Source organism: Leptinotarsa decemlineata, unplaced genomic scaffold, assembly GCF_025532065.1.
Source record: "Leptinotarsa decemlineata unplaced genomic scaffold, Ldec_3_MD MMD2_tig00001973_RagTag_RagTag, whole genome shotgun sequence".
NCBI lineage: Eukaryota > Metazoa > Arthropoda > Insecta > Coleoptera > Chrysomelidae > Leptinotarsa > Leptinotarsa decemlineata.
In genome coordinates, this window is record NW_027412572.1 from 3,569,248 (window position 1) to 3,583,497 (window position 14,250).

The 14,250-nt window shown below is 38.4% G+C and overlaps 1 protein-coding gene across 1 annotated transcript in view; it reads left to right on the plus strand.

The window, feature by feature from the left end:
- Positions 1–2,332: 2,332 nt before the first annotated feature.
- Positions 2,333–14,250, plus strand: part of LOC111515069 (uncharacterized) — a 178,971-nt gene continuing 167,053 nt past the window's right edge. The window contains exon 1 of the mRNA XM_074176584.1: positions 2,333–2,588. The gene's annotated coding sequence lies outside the window, so the exon portion shown is untranslated. The remainder of the gene's footprint in view (positions 2,589–14,250) is intronic.

A 14,250-nucleotide genomic window follows, 5' to 3' on the forward strand; every position in this document is an offset into this window, starting at 1 on the left:
AAAAGTGCCGCCCGGGGCAGGTTGCCCCTCCCGCCCCCACTACGCTACGCCACTGTACAATCGATATAATAATAAATAATAATATGTTTATTCTCAGCAGGTTTACACCCACAAATAGAGAAAATACAAATGATTATAGATTACAGATACATAAATAAAAATATGTTGAAAGTAATCATATGCCCGGATTGTGATCTAGGTACAAGAAACTGAATTTGTCCTAACAAGTTACTACAATCAATTTCGTTATGCAAAAGTTCAACTTAAAACATAATTGCGGTGCATTTTCTTCTATCTGCTAGGGCTCCTACTTTTCCGGTCTAATTTGACTGGACTAAACACGCAATTGATGGTAAATTTTCGTTTTGAGGGCACTCGGCGATTTTGAAAAAATGTTTGCGTGTACTCACGTATTTTGATGCGTAGATTACGAATCCGAAAGAAAAAAGCGGCGCTCCCCCTTATTTACAAAGTTACGGCCCTTCAAAGTTCTGAAAAGGGCAACCTTTCAGCCTTCTTTTTCACAAAATGAACTATTTTAAAACACAAGCATCTATTCCCTAGATCACCTTTTCACCTAATTCTCCTTCTTTGACACTTTTCACTTCAATAATCAACATTTCTCCAATAAAAATGTTAAAAAATGTACGGAGCTGTTTTTTGGTTACATATCTCTATATTTTACGTTTTTAAAGTTAATGGCATGGTTGGTACGACTGATGCAGTCCATATTCCTAAAGTAACTCAAATGTTTTTTACCTTCAATCTTTAGATCGTAAATTGGTTTTTGGTAGAGTATTACGAATTTGAAATAGTAGGCGGCGGCAAATACCAACCGCTTTTTTCTGAAATGTCACTAGTAAGTAACCTAAAAATAGAAGAATGTCACCAGGAGAAGTATTCGTTTTTAAATTGAGTTTTTTGTAAGAAAAATGTTCATTATTGAAATGAAAAGTGTCAAAGAAGGAGGAATAAGGTGTAAAGGTGGCCTAGGGAATAGATGCTTGTGTTTTTGAATAGTTTATTTTGTGAAAAAAAAGGCTGAAAAGTTGCCCTTTTCAGAACTTTGAAGGGCCGTAACTTTGTAAATAAGGGAGAGCGCCGCTTTTTTCTTTCGGATTCGTAATCTACGCATCAAAATACGTAAGTACACGCAAAACCTTTTTCAAAATCGCCGGGTGCCCTCAAAACAAAAATTTACCTACTCTTCGATTTGCTGCGAATCATCAGGGTGGGTTTATTCCAATACATCTTAAAGTAAATTTCATTTTTACACCCATCGCAAGGTGTAGTTGGACCACCCTGTTTAGTACCGTATCACAATCCGGACACTTAGCCATATCTGGCATTTTGAAATAGAAAAAGTCTCTGTTAACACTGATAACAACAGTAATAAAAACACTTCAATTGTTTATGGATCTAGGAATTCGATAGTTGATTTGTAATCAAAATGCACTGCTCAAGTTCAACAAATTGTAAAATCGGAAAGCCGGCCAACAAAAGTATCATTTGTAAAAATTTCACAATTTTTACTATGGTAGATACCAATCAAAACTCAGTTTATTAACAGTCCGGAACACTCGCGGTAACATTTACACTATACTTTGACGTAATTTGAACAGCGCCGGAATAAATGACAAAATCTCCCGTATTTATGTGGTAATTCTGATTTTGTGGACATTCTAAATTATTCGAGATCGGTATCTGCTTACAAATTCAGATCGAAGAAACGTCAATTATTAGGGCTCGTCATTCCATTTGAGATAAAATTTTGGATGGGCTGCTCCCTCCGAATTAACAAAAAATGTGTACTTACGTATTTTGAAGTGTAGAATACGAAACCAAGAAAACATCGGTAGTCTTTGCTCTTATTTCCAGCTTTCCAAACTGCAACTTATCCGCCTTTTTTGCACAATACAAACTGAAGAGAGATATTCACCACATTTCATTTGACACTTTTCAGCTCGAAAGCCAACATTATTTTTATAAAGAACTAGATTTAACGGCAGATTTGTTTTCTGTTGACATTCCTCCATTTTAAGGTCATACTCGTGTACTGGTTTTAGTGACATTTCAGAAAAAGCGGTTGGCAACTGTCACATACTTAATTCGAAATTTGTATGATTGAAATTATTCTGAAATGCATATTCAGTCGTTTTGTTCTGCGGCATATATGCCAATATTAATTCAATTCTTGAATTCATTTTTACATAAAACATTATTTGAAGGTGTCAATAATGTAGTTACCTAAAAACACTTTATTTGAATCTGAAAGGTTGATAGTAACCGGTGATGTCACGTATGACGTTAACGTCAAAAAATGGGGAGATTTATCTCCAAAAAGCAGCTCCGTGAGTTGATAAACTTTTTTACAGGAAGAATGTTGATTGTCGAACTGAAAACTGTAAAAGAGAGTGAAATAAAATGTAAAGGTGATATGGTGAATAAACAGTGTTTTTCTATAGTTTGTTTGGTGCAAAAAGAAGGCTGAAAAACTGCATTTTTCGGAACTTTGAAGAGCTGGAACTCTGGTAATAAGGAAGTGCACTGAGTTTTTCTTCAGGTTTGGTATCTGAACGTCAAAATACGTAAGTACAACCAATTTTTTTACAAAACCGGAAGGTGCAGCCTATTCAAAATAGATTTATGTTAGAAACAAATAAAAATGTTAAAAAATATACGGAGCTGCTTTTTGGTTACATATCACTGTATTTTACGTTTTTGGGTTAATGATATGGTACGACTGATGCAGTCCATATTCCTGAAGTAATTCAAATGTTTTTTACCTTCATTCTTTAGATCGTAAATTGGTTTTTGGTGGTGTATTACGAATTTGAAATAGTAGGCGACGGCAAATACCAACCGCTTTTTTCTGAAATGTCACTAGTAAGTAACCTAAAAATAGAATAATGTCACCAGGAGAAGCATTCATTTTTAAATTAAGTTTTTCATAAGAAAAATGTTGATTATTGAAGTGAAAAGTGTTAAAGAAGGAGGAATAAGATGTAAAGGTGACCTAGTGAATAAGTGCTTGTGTTTTTAAATAGTTTATTTAGTGAAAAAGAAGGCTGAAAAGTTGCCCTTTTCTGAACTTTGAAGGGCCGTAACTTTTTAAATAAGGAAGAGCGCCGCTTTTTTCTTTCGGATTCGTAATCTACGCATCAAAATACGTAAGTACAGTCAAAAATTTTTTCAAAATCGCCGGGTGTCCACATAACGAAAATTTACCGAAATTAATATTTTTCTGATGACATCAAAATCCAAACATCAACATTATAACAAGACTCAAAATCTTGCGACAATTGCGCTGTTGCCAGATGTGCTGCAAATTACCTTACGTCAATATTTAACACCCATGCTTCTGCAGGTTTTAAGTACTCTCGAATTTAAAAACCAGAAACAGAATTTTTCATTTGCCAGGAAATTATAAGTGACCCAAAACAAATTTATTCCATTCTAGAACTTATAAATGGATAATGACCATGCTTGTTTATAATTATCACTTATAGTTTGCAAAAAAACTAATAACATCATTTTTAATGATTCCTTACAATGATGAAAAAATTAATGAGTGTTATTTTTAATGTGGGGGTATACTTGGTTAATGGCTTTTTTGAATTTTATTTTGATAGATCATGGGTTTAAGTTAACTGCAATTTGTTTGATCAAACTTAATTCTTTATAAAAATTATCTATTGTCATCGAATTACTGATAAGTATGCGGATCATGCTAAAGTAAGTTGCTAATTCATGTTGATCAGGGTAAATGGTTGTTAATAGTTGTGTCTGTATGGACAGGTTTGTGGAGAATTTCGAAATCACGTTTGTTGATAATTTTTGTGATTGTGGCGTCTAAAAATTTCATCGAATTATTGGTCTCTAGTTCTATGGTCTTCGACTGTGTGTGACATGAAGGTTTGCTGGGCAAAGTTCGATTATATGGCATGCGTCAGATCATTTTTGTGTATAGCTCTCCTTCTGAAAGATCGTTCCCTGCAACTGGCCGTCAATGGTTGTCTCCAACCCTCTTTCATTTCAAGAATCCAAAATATTGCTTTGCTGACGACAGCACACTTGTCTCGTCATTACATTTGGATTCCGGGATATCGACTACGGAGGCACATCTTCACCGGCAGCAGGCGGTTGTATATCTTAATGAGAATTGGGAGTTTTAAAGTCGATAGCAATATGCCTTGGCATAATCATGTCGCTGGAATTACAAATGCTACTCCTCAAAAGCTTGGAACATTGTTGTGGAACATTGTTCTGAACCAGACTGTACACACCTTAGCAAACTTTTGATTCTTTATGAAAAATTGCATGTTGTTGAATAGTTTTTTCAGAAGAGTCCATAGTCCTCTGGCCTATCAGCTGGTGTGAGCCTAAGAGTCTAAGGGTGAGGAAAGAATAGTTCTAATAAATTCGGCACTTCTCGTTACCCACAACGAATTCAATATCCCCCGGAGCGTAGGACAACACAGGTGTCTCGTCACTACCGTGAGAATGCCGTAGATGGTAATATAGCACTCCTAGGGCTGCATTATTTCAATGGATATAGGCCGAGACCGCATATGCTGGATATACTGATAGCAAGTGCATTAGGATCTCGGACGCCTCGCGGCAGGCCCTGCACCTTGTGACAGGAACCTCTATACCCATCAACCGACTGCGGTAGACTAAAATGTTGAAGACACCATTCTGGCAAGCATAATGAACCCTTCAGATTCCGACCTGCCATGCATTGGCTTATCTTTGTGTTTCCGACGAAGTGAGGTGATCTCTGCGGCTTTTATATGAGATTTTTGCTGAACGAATTCTAATTCGGTTACAGAGTTGTGGTCACCTCGTTCAGTGTCCAAAACTAAACCGAATTCATCAGCTGCTCGGGCAGCTGCCCTGAAGAGAAATGCTCCAATTCCTGCTCTGTCATGGTCACGGACCATGCAGAGAAGGGGATCCGAACTCCTGACGACTTTACAGGCTATATCCAGTACCATTCTCTCATGTAGACACTCCAAACTCAAAAGTCCACGGCCTTCCTTGTTGGGGGAAGTATAACCGTGGGACAGGCGATTTGGGATGCAAACTCCTAAAGAGATGCATCATTTTTCGAATCTTTACGTCGAGTTGATACAATTCAGCTCCTCTAGAGTCCACTTCACTACGGCAAGCATATTTGTTGCAGCAACTTTGTTCTTCCCCGACAGTTCCGATGACCAGTTTGTGCTGATACTTGCCGCGAAAAGAGTTTTTCACTGCTCTAGCTCTAATTATTATTATTATTATAATTTCTTAGTAGTGTGCGCTGGTCAGGCCCTATCCCCCGAAGCCCCGAGAATTATGTGCAAACGCAGTGAGCCAAGAATGACAGCCTTCTGCATCTGTGCAGCTAAGATTTCTGCCTTAGTGCGGCAAGCCGGTATGATTTTGAGATTCGAGAGTAGATAGGACATCATTCCATCAAGGACTCCTATAATCAGAACAACCATGAATTTCACTAGTTCGGACTTCCATTGTCTACTATATAAAATGATTTGAAATCCCTGAAACAACGAAAAAAGAATAATTAAAAATGAATAGCTGAAAATAACAATTATATTAAGCATAAATAAACCTGAAATGAAATAATTGTGAAATAACCTACAAGTAAAAATATAGCAATTGAATAAATAAAAATAAAGGAATGAAAAAAGAAAATAATAAAAATTGTAGAGATTCCAAGTCACGTTAGTTCACGACGTTTCGATTGTTGGTATCTACAATCGTCTTCGGGTGATGACTGGACTGATTCCTCCGAGAGGTGACTGTTTGTAGGACGTTGAAATACTTTCACTTATCCCTGCTTTCCATTTTCTGCTTCACTGATTCCGTGAGAGATGACCGTTTTGGCGGGAGTTGGCCATTTTTCGTTTGATGATGGGTTTTCATATGTTGCGTATTTCTACGCTGGCCTGGCTGAATACGTTGTTGGACAACATGTATGCGGCTTCCTTGAATTTTCTCCTAAACTAATGTTCCTCTCTGTGCAAGATCTCAGCTTGGGACCACTCGATGTTGTGTTGATGGGTCCAAACATGGTCTGCTATTCCTGATTTGCTGGTTTCCCCTCGCTGTGTGTGCTTTTTGTGCTCGACAATGCGAACATTCAATGGCCTCTTAGTTTCACCAATATAGGATTTTCCGCACTCACAGGGTATCCGGTAAATGCAATTCTTGGAATCGCACTCCGCGTTTGGGGGCCTGGTTTTCGTAAGGCTGTTACGGATAGTGTTACCGGATCTGAAACAGGTTCTGATGTTGTACTTGGAACCAATTCTTCTCATCCTCTCCGATAATCCTCTGATGTAGGGAAGTGCAAGCACTGGTTGTGACGGCTTCTCTTCCTTTGCGAGGCTCCTGCTGTCTTTTAGCCAAAGTATTTTCTACCATCGCTTTGGAGTAGCCATTCCGCTGAAGATCATTTTTGATGATGTCTAGTTCCTTCTCGAGACCTTCCTTTGTATTACAGGGCCCAAAAGCACGGTCTAATAGAGTCTTGATGATTCCTCTTTTAGTCGATTGATGGTGGTTGGATTCGTGGTTCAGATACTGTCCCGTATAAGTGGGTTTTCGGTATACAGATGTTTCCCACTTAGTGTCGGTCCTCTTCACCAAAACGTCTAAGAATGGCAATTCGTTGTGGATTTTCTTCTCCATTGTGAAAGTGATGGAAGGTCTCACGCTGTTGATGTGTTTCATGAAGGCGTCTAGTTCAGTATTCCCATGGTTCCATATTATGAAGGTGTCGTCAACATATCTCAACCAGACTCGAGGTTTCTTGTGGGCTTCTTCAATGGCCAGAGTTTCAAACCACTCCATATATATGTTGGCTATGACTGGTGAAAGCGGCGATCCCATTGGCAGTCCCTCATCTTGTGTAAAGAATTCGTCCTTCAGTTGGAAATAACAGTTTCGTACACAGCATCCTAGTAATTCTATACAACCATCTTGACAGAGTGATCTGGATAGAGTCTGCGGAGTTCGAAGAGAAAATCTTGATATTTTATCCGTTTTTCCTCCTCTTTTCTGGCGATATTTGTCTCGCCAGGAGCTAAAAATCCACGACAAATATCGTTTTGCTCTAATGGTTGAGAAGGACTACATCAGGCTTATTAGCTTGTATGAAGAAGAGGACTGAGGGAATCACCCTGAAATATACCCCTTCTGAAAGTGACCCACCCTGTTTGGACTCTTGCTTGACCTGATGTTATGGTGAAGCGAGTTCACCAAAGTGGTATCAGTTGTTGAATGCATCTCACTATTTTGACTGGTACCGCAAGGCATCTGAGCAAATGCAAGATGAGCTCATGCGAAATTGTATCAAATGCTTTACGGTAATCGATCCAGGCCATAGAGAGGTTACGCTTATATTGTATCGAGTCCTGCGTTACACATCTATCGATGAGCAGGTTCTCTTTACATCCAGCGACTCCTCTCTTCGACCCTCTCTGCTCATATATCCGTTCGAACACTCGGTCAACTGAGGTGAGTATTCGTGTGTATAAGATGCTTGTGAACAACTTATAACAAGAATTCAAGCATGTTATCGGTCTGTAATTCTTAGGATTCGACAAATCTCCGCTTTTGGGGATAAGAACGGTCCGCCCCTCAACAAACCAATCCGGAAACGGCTGCTCTCCGTCCAGCCATGAGTTGAAAACTCTGGCCAGATGGCGGTGGGTGCTTGATAGTTTTTTCCACCAATAAGTGTTCAGCCCATCTGGGCCTGGAGCAACAAAGTTCTTGGAACCCACAAGGGCTCTTTGTCGAACATCATCCGGGGTTATCGGGTTGCGCAGTTTATTGAGCTCAGGCTGTCGAAGCTCTCTGTTGAAAGCTTCTAACTGCGCTAGGGCTGGAGTGTCTAAGTTGAGTGGCTGCGGGTGTTCATAGATATCCTTCCAGAAGGATTCTACCTGATCAGAGGTCAGCGGATTATCCACAACACGTGGAGGCTCTTGGAATAAGCGAGAAGGTTTCTCGCGGAACCTGAGGTTTTCCGCGATACTTCTCGCTCGCCTCACTAGTGACTTCTTAGCAGCCACTAGCATTCGTATCCTATCAAGGCAGTGCTGTTTGGTGGTCAGCAGCACGCCTTGGCTTAAAGTGTGATGGATACGTCGTAGATTGGCGGCTATTCGCCGCACTGCGGGCGTGAAAGGCCTATTGGCCGCCCTGTAATCCATCACACATTGGATACCAGACGCGTGTTGTCTCGCCGACGTGATCTTAGCCTCCATCTTGTGTACACACCGTTCAATCTTCCGAACCGCAAGGCCGGAATTTCCTCCTTCCGATTCGGAAAGCGATTGGACGACGTTATACACGGCGGTGTTGATTTGCCAGATGTCAGCCTCTTCTGTTAGAACACTATGAACCTCCGCATCCAAACGAGCCAGTTCTTGTGGCTTCGGGGGCTTAATCCTGTGGAGCGCCCTGCGTGTTCTGATTGTCGTCTCCATTGGTGGTATGATGCGAGTCTCCTCTTCAGCCGTGCCAACGGGTGGTAGAACTGTCACTTCTACCACTTCGTTAGCAGGCTGGGAAGGAGCTAAATAGCCCTGCCGCCGAAGATAAGATACATAATCCCTAAGGTGTTGGGCGGAAAAGGCGGCATGCTCCGGATGTGTTTCACACCACAGAGCATGCAATCTCGTCATGTACCCTCTTCGCGCAGGCTCACTACTCTCGTAGCAATGCATAAGGCTATCTCTTAGCTCATGCGTCCACTCAAAACGCCCGTTTTCATTGCCAGGGTTGTCATCAGTAAGCAAATCATCGTTATGGGCCCCACCACCTTGCCTCTGATCCCTCCGAGCGAGTCGATTGTGGAGGCCCCTTCCTTGATTATTGGGAACCAAGTGTTGGGTCCATCGGGTGGTTAGCCCTGTGGACCCACGGCCGGCACTGGAGGGAGAATGGAGTTCTCCTTTCCGGATGCGCCGGGGCTGCCGGTCCGGTTTTGCACCAGTTGCTCGGGTAAGTGGTGTCGCAACTCACCAAAGGCCAAGGGTGTTAGTGGCCATCCGCTATTATTATTATTATTATTATTTTCACCGTAATGTGCGCTGGTCAGGCCCTATCCCCCGAAGCCCCGATACGTTATTATTGTGAACCTACCTTAAGTTTTCGAGAGTGTGTGTTCCATGGCCGGGATGTTTCGTGAACTGGCTTATGGATGCGTGTTTCATATATATATATATATATATATATATATATATATATATATATATATATATATATATATATATATCTTCTGGAGAATATTCCCTGAAAGTGCTCCTGGCGAACCTTTGATATATTTTAAGAATATTCCTTGGGAATATTGGGAATATTCCAGGAATAGAACCCGAGGAATATTCATAAAATATTCAGGATATTCTTAGTTTATTGTAGGAATATACAATAGGGAAACAACATAGAATATTCTTTAAATATATTTTATGAATATTCTAGGAATATTTGGAATATTCCAAGAATGTGACGAGTTAACGCTATTAGGCATGTATATATTGCATTTTGATGCAAGATTCACACAAGTAATAAAACACATAATATTCATAAACAAATATATTTCAAAAACAATATACGCTGAAATATTTGACGTTTCAACCAATATTGAAGATAAAAAATCTTATTCAAAATATTTATTCATTGAATAAAATATTCCTGAATACTGTCATATTACAAATATTAGAAATGTATTCAAATTAGGATGTTCCTACTCTCAAACGAATGTATACTAAAAAATATACTGAAATAACAACTCTGTGAGTTCATCAGCACTAATTAAAAAATAATAAATATATCATTTCATTGAAGAAGAAAAAATGCATTACATCAAGATATAGGTTAGGTTAGGTTAGGTTTCTCACTTCAAAAAAAATAAACCCACAAATGAAGTATTTAAAATGAGTGGTGTATGATGGGTTCTTCAATGAAGTTCACTTACTTAAAGTTATCCAAACTTTGCTCACCAGAATAGTTTTCCTTATATTTGTCCAACAATGCATCAACCAGTGTTTCAATAGTAATACCTGGAACAAAATGTACATTAACGTTCATTATCACTATTTGAAAGTGGCACAATAAAACTGGAATAAAAATCTAATGGATATTTTTCGCATAGGTTACTCATGAACATTTACAACATTTCATGACTTGGAGAGCAACTTGCATTGTCTTGTTGAAAAGTACTCATTACGTTTTCAGTTCCTTGGCGCACCTGCCTGTACCAGGTACCACTCTGTTTCCTTTTGGGCAAATTGATACTATCTTGAAAACGAGTGATAAAAATTATGAAAACAAATGATACAAAAGAATGTGTCATTCACTTACTTTTCTCTATTGAAGATAGACAACTGAAATCACTCTAGTTCAAACATGTACTTAGTCAAACCAACAAATCCCACACACCAACTCTCCTCGAGCCTAAAATGAGGTATAGTAGGTTAATCACTATGACTTTACTATCGATACTATTGCATTTTACTTACTTTTCTTAAAGACTGAATATATGCAACTCTCCTGTTTGAAGATCCAAAATCAAACTAATCGCTGTACTGCAAATTGGACAACCCCAAATTATAAATGGTACACTGAACGTGAGAGAATTATACTTTGATAATAACACCAATACACCATGCATTACACACGCGAACCTGCCACGTCCACCGCCATGTTGAATCAAATGGCGAATTTAACGCAAAGGTACCAAGCGTTAAGGGACAGCCGCTTCCACAGAGCTTATTCGACTGTCGCGCGCTACACTTCAGTTGACCAATGAGAAACGTTTTCTCCAATTCTTCACTCCCCCATTTCTCTGTTTCCAGGATTTTTCGCTTTGTAATTAAATAATTTCAAATACAAAAAGACAAATAGGATGAGAATTAACCAATTTATTGATGCAATTGGTTCATTAATTGGCCCATTCAAATTTTTTTATCGTTTCCAACAGTTGCTGTTGGAGCAATTCATCCAGAATCTTCGCGTTGAGTTCAAAAACTGGTTAACACTATCAGGGTTATATACATTAGGTTATGCATTCGATTAAGATCTTCAAATATTTTTGTTTTTAATAATATTGAATTATTTGAATACGATATTATAAGATAATTCAAAATTCCATTGTATAGAATATTCCAAAATATACCGTGAGAATATATTTTAAGAATATACCATATGGTATATTCAATCGACAATATTCTTAGAATATTCAAGGGAGAATTATCCATTTATAGACATTCTATGCACATTCTTTCGGGAATAATCCTGCCATTTTCATTCAAGCATATTCTATGAATATTCTGAAGGCATGTATATATTCCAAGAATATTCTATGAATATTTGGAAATGTACCGTTGAGATGAGATGATGATTATCATTATTATTATCATTTGATTCGACTGCTACTGAACTATGATAATCGTATGTTTTTGGGTCTAATTTTATGAGAGAACTTCTATAAAAATATAATTTTGATTTCAGCTACTTCCAAAGTCTTTCGCGTTCGATATGAGTACCAAATTTTCTACATTAGAGGAAAAGAAATCAATTCTCGGACGTTCATGCAGTAATACTTCAAATTTAGTTATTATCAGTGAGTCATTTCTGCCATCATACCCAAATCCCAGGCTCGCCTCTGAGAACATTTCGGCGCAGCGGGAGTCGCGTTTGGACAATACGCTCTCGATCTTATATCAGTTTTTTATACGTTCTGTTGGCAGGCAATAAAGATGGAGAACCTAATTTTCTACTGAAATATGTGCTATTTATCATATCCTCCCCACTTTAAGTATGTGCTCTTGTTTTTGTCCACTGACAAATCATGTTGAAATTATAAAATGAGGAAATGAAGAAATTGATGTACCTACAAATGTCAAAAGTTTTCGAAAAATTGCTAAAGAAAAGAACAAACTCTAAATTCTTATGGAAAAATTTACAGTTTCACTGATGATACAGCAATCTTATACTCTGCAAATTCGTGGGAGAAAGTTAAGCAAAAATGTGAAAATGATACAGCTAAATTGGTTCAACCATATGCAACTCAAAAACATTCTTTATGCCATTTGCATCTTATACGTCGTCGCTACCGTTATACCGAACATTGACAATTGACAATCAGGGTGTTATGATCGATATCGGTACTGCAAATCATATCAGATACCTAGGAATAATGATTGACAAACATTTGAGGTGGGATGAACATGTCACCAGTATAACTAAAACATTGAGGTGCATGCTATTCAAATTCAAGCAAATAAGAACGTTTTTAGTTGAATCGCGAATTCACTATGCTATTCTCAGTTGGGGTGGTATTTTACCATCACACTTGATAAAATTAGACATTCTTCATAAAAGAATTTTAAAAATAATCATAATCATAACTATGACACAAGAACAAAGTGTAACGAATATGTCAAAATAAACAAAACCAAAAAATCAATGGGACAGAGATGTTTCACACACATATCACTCAAGGTTTTTAATTTACTTCCAGAGATGTACAAAATATACATTCACTCCATGAATTCTTACCGTCTTCTCAAGAAACGTTTCAAAACCTTTTTATTGAGCACAGATTCTGAAGCGATAAATGAATTGTTTTGATTTACTATAATGAAATTGTTGATCACCTGACATAACAGGTAAAGGCTATAATTATTATCTTAATTATTTTGTTTTCCTCTCTTTCTGTTTTGCTTTGTATTCGGCTCAGACTCTGAAAACAAAAACTATGTCAACTCTTACAACCAACCTGGTTAATATGAGGTTTCTATGTTTATAGTATCTGAATTGTAATGTAGCTACCAGTTTCTTCATAATGAACATATTATTATTATTATTATTATTATTATAACCAAATACGAATTGATTTCAGATAGACGATTTGGCTTCAACCGAAGCCACGATTCTTGAACTGACAGAATTGATACATAAATCCTTGGAGAAAGGAAAACCTTCTTTATGTCTATTTACAGGCCTAATGAAGGCTTTCGATACTGTCGATCATCAACTACTCCAACAAACTTTAGAAAATAATGGTATCAGAGGGAACTGCCAAACGCTTTTTGAAAGCTATCTTCGAAATAGAATACAAGTTGTGCGAATTGCAGATACAATTAGCAATCCAACAACAAACAGAATGTGGAGTACCACAAGGTACGGTACTTGGCCCTCTGCTCTTCAATTTATATCTAAATTAATTATTCAATTTGGACAGCGTTAGGAAAATAATTGGATACGCAGACGATACTGCGATATTCTATGAGGCAAACACTTGGCTTGATTTGAAAAAGAACGTAGAAACAGATTTCGACTTGCTCAAAAAGTGGTTTGACCAAAGGCTCCTGACAGTGAATCTAGAAAAAACTAATTTTCTTCCTTTTAGCTGCAATCTATCCAGTGATTGTCCATTTGAAACTACACACATCGGAAAAGTCTAGGGATATTTTTATAACATACTAAATATCATGAAAATAAATGCATGAGGTCGTTTAATTTCGATTAAATTGGTACACTCGACCATCCTGTAGATTTCTATGGGTTGAACAAAGCCTGCAAAAACGGTAACTAATCTTTCATCAAGTTTTTTACAAACTGTAGGTTTTCGGCTAAAATGAATAATCTGAAAGTGTCGAGTTTGTACATTCTATGCAGTTCTTGCTCAGCAATTAAACTGGAAATATTGTGCTTTAACATGGAACGCCATCACTTACCATTGGCTGAGATGAATAGAGCTGTAGGGCTTCTTCAAGGTGGCATGCGACAAAATGATGTAGCTCTTCGTTTGGGGGTCTCCCAAAGTGTTATCAAAGTGTGGCGGCGTTTCCGTGAAACTGGCAGTCCAGCCGAACAACATCCAGGGCGAGGACGCGCTACAACTGCAGTTCAAGATCGATTATTGGTCTTAACCGCAAGAAGACAACCGATAATCACAGCACCTGAGTTGGTTAACGTGTTGCAGCAGACGCACCAGGTAACCATTGGTCGTGATACTGTCAGAAATCGACTGCATGAAGCAGATCTCCACAACAGAAGGCCACTCAGATGTCCACCTTTGTCGAGAGGCAATCGCGGTAGAAGATTAGAGTGGTGTCAAGAACATCAAAACTGGGATGCAAATGATTGGGCCACAGTTTTGTTTACAGAAGAATCCAGATTTGGATTTCATCCAGATTCTCGTCGAGTAAGACTGTGGAGACGACCTGG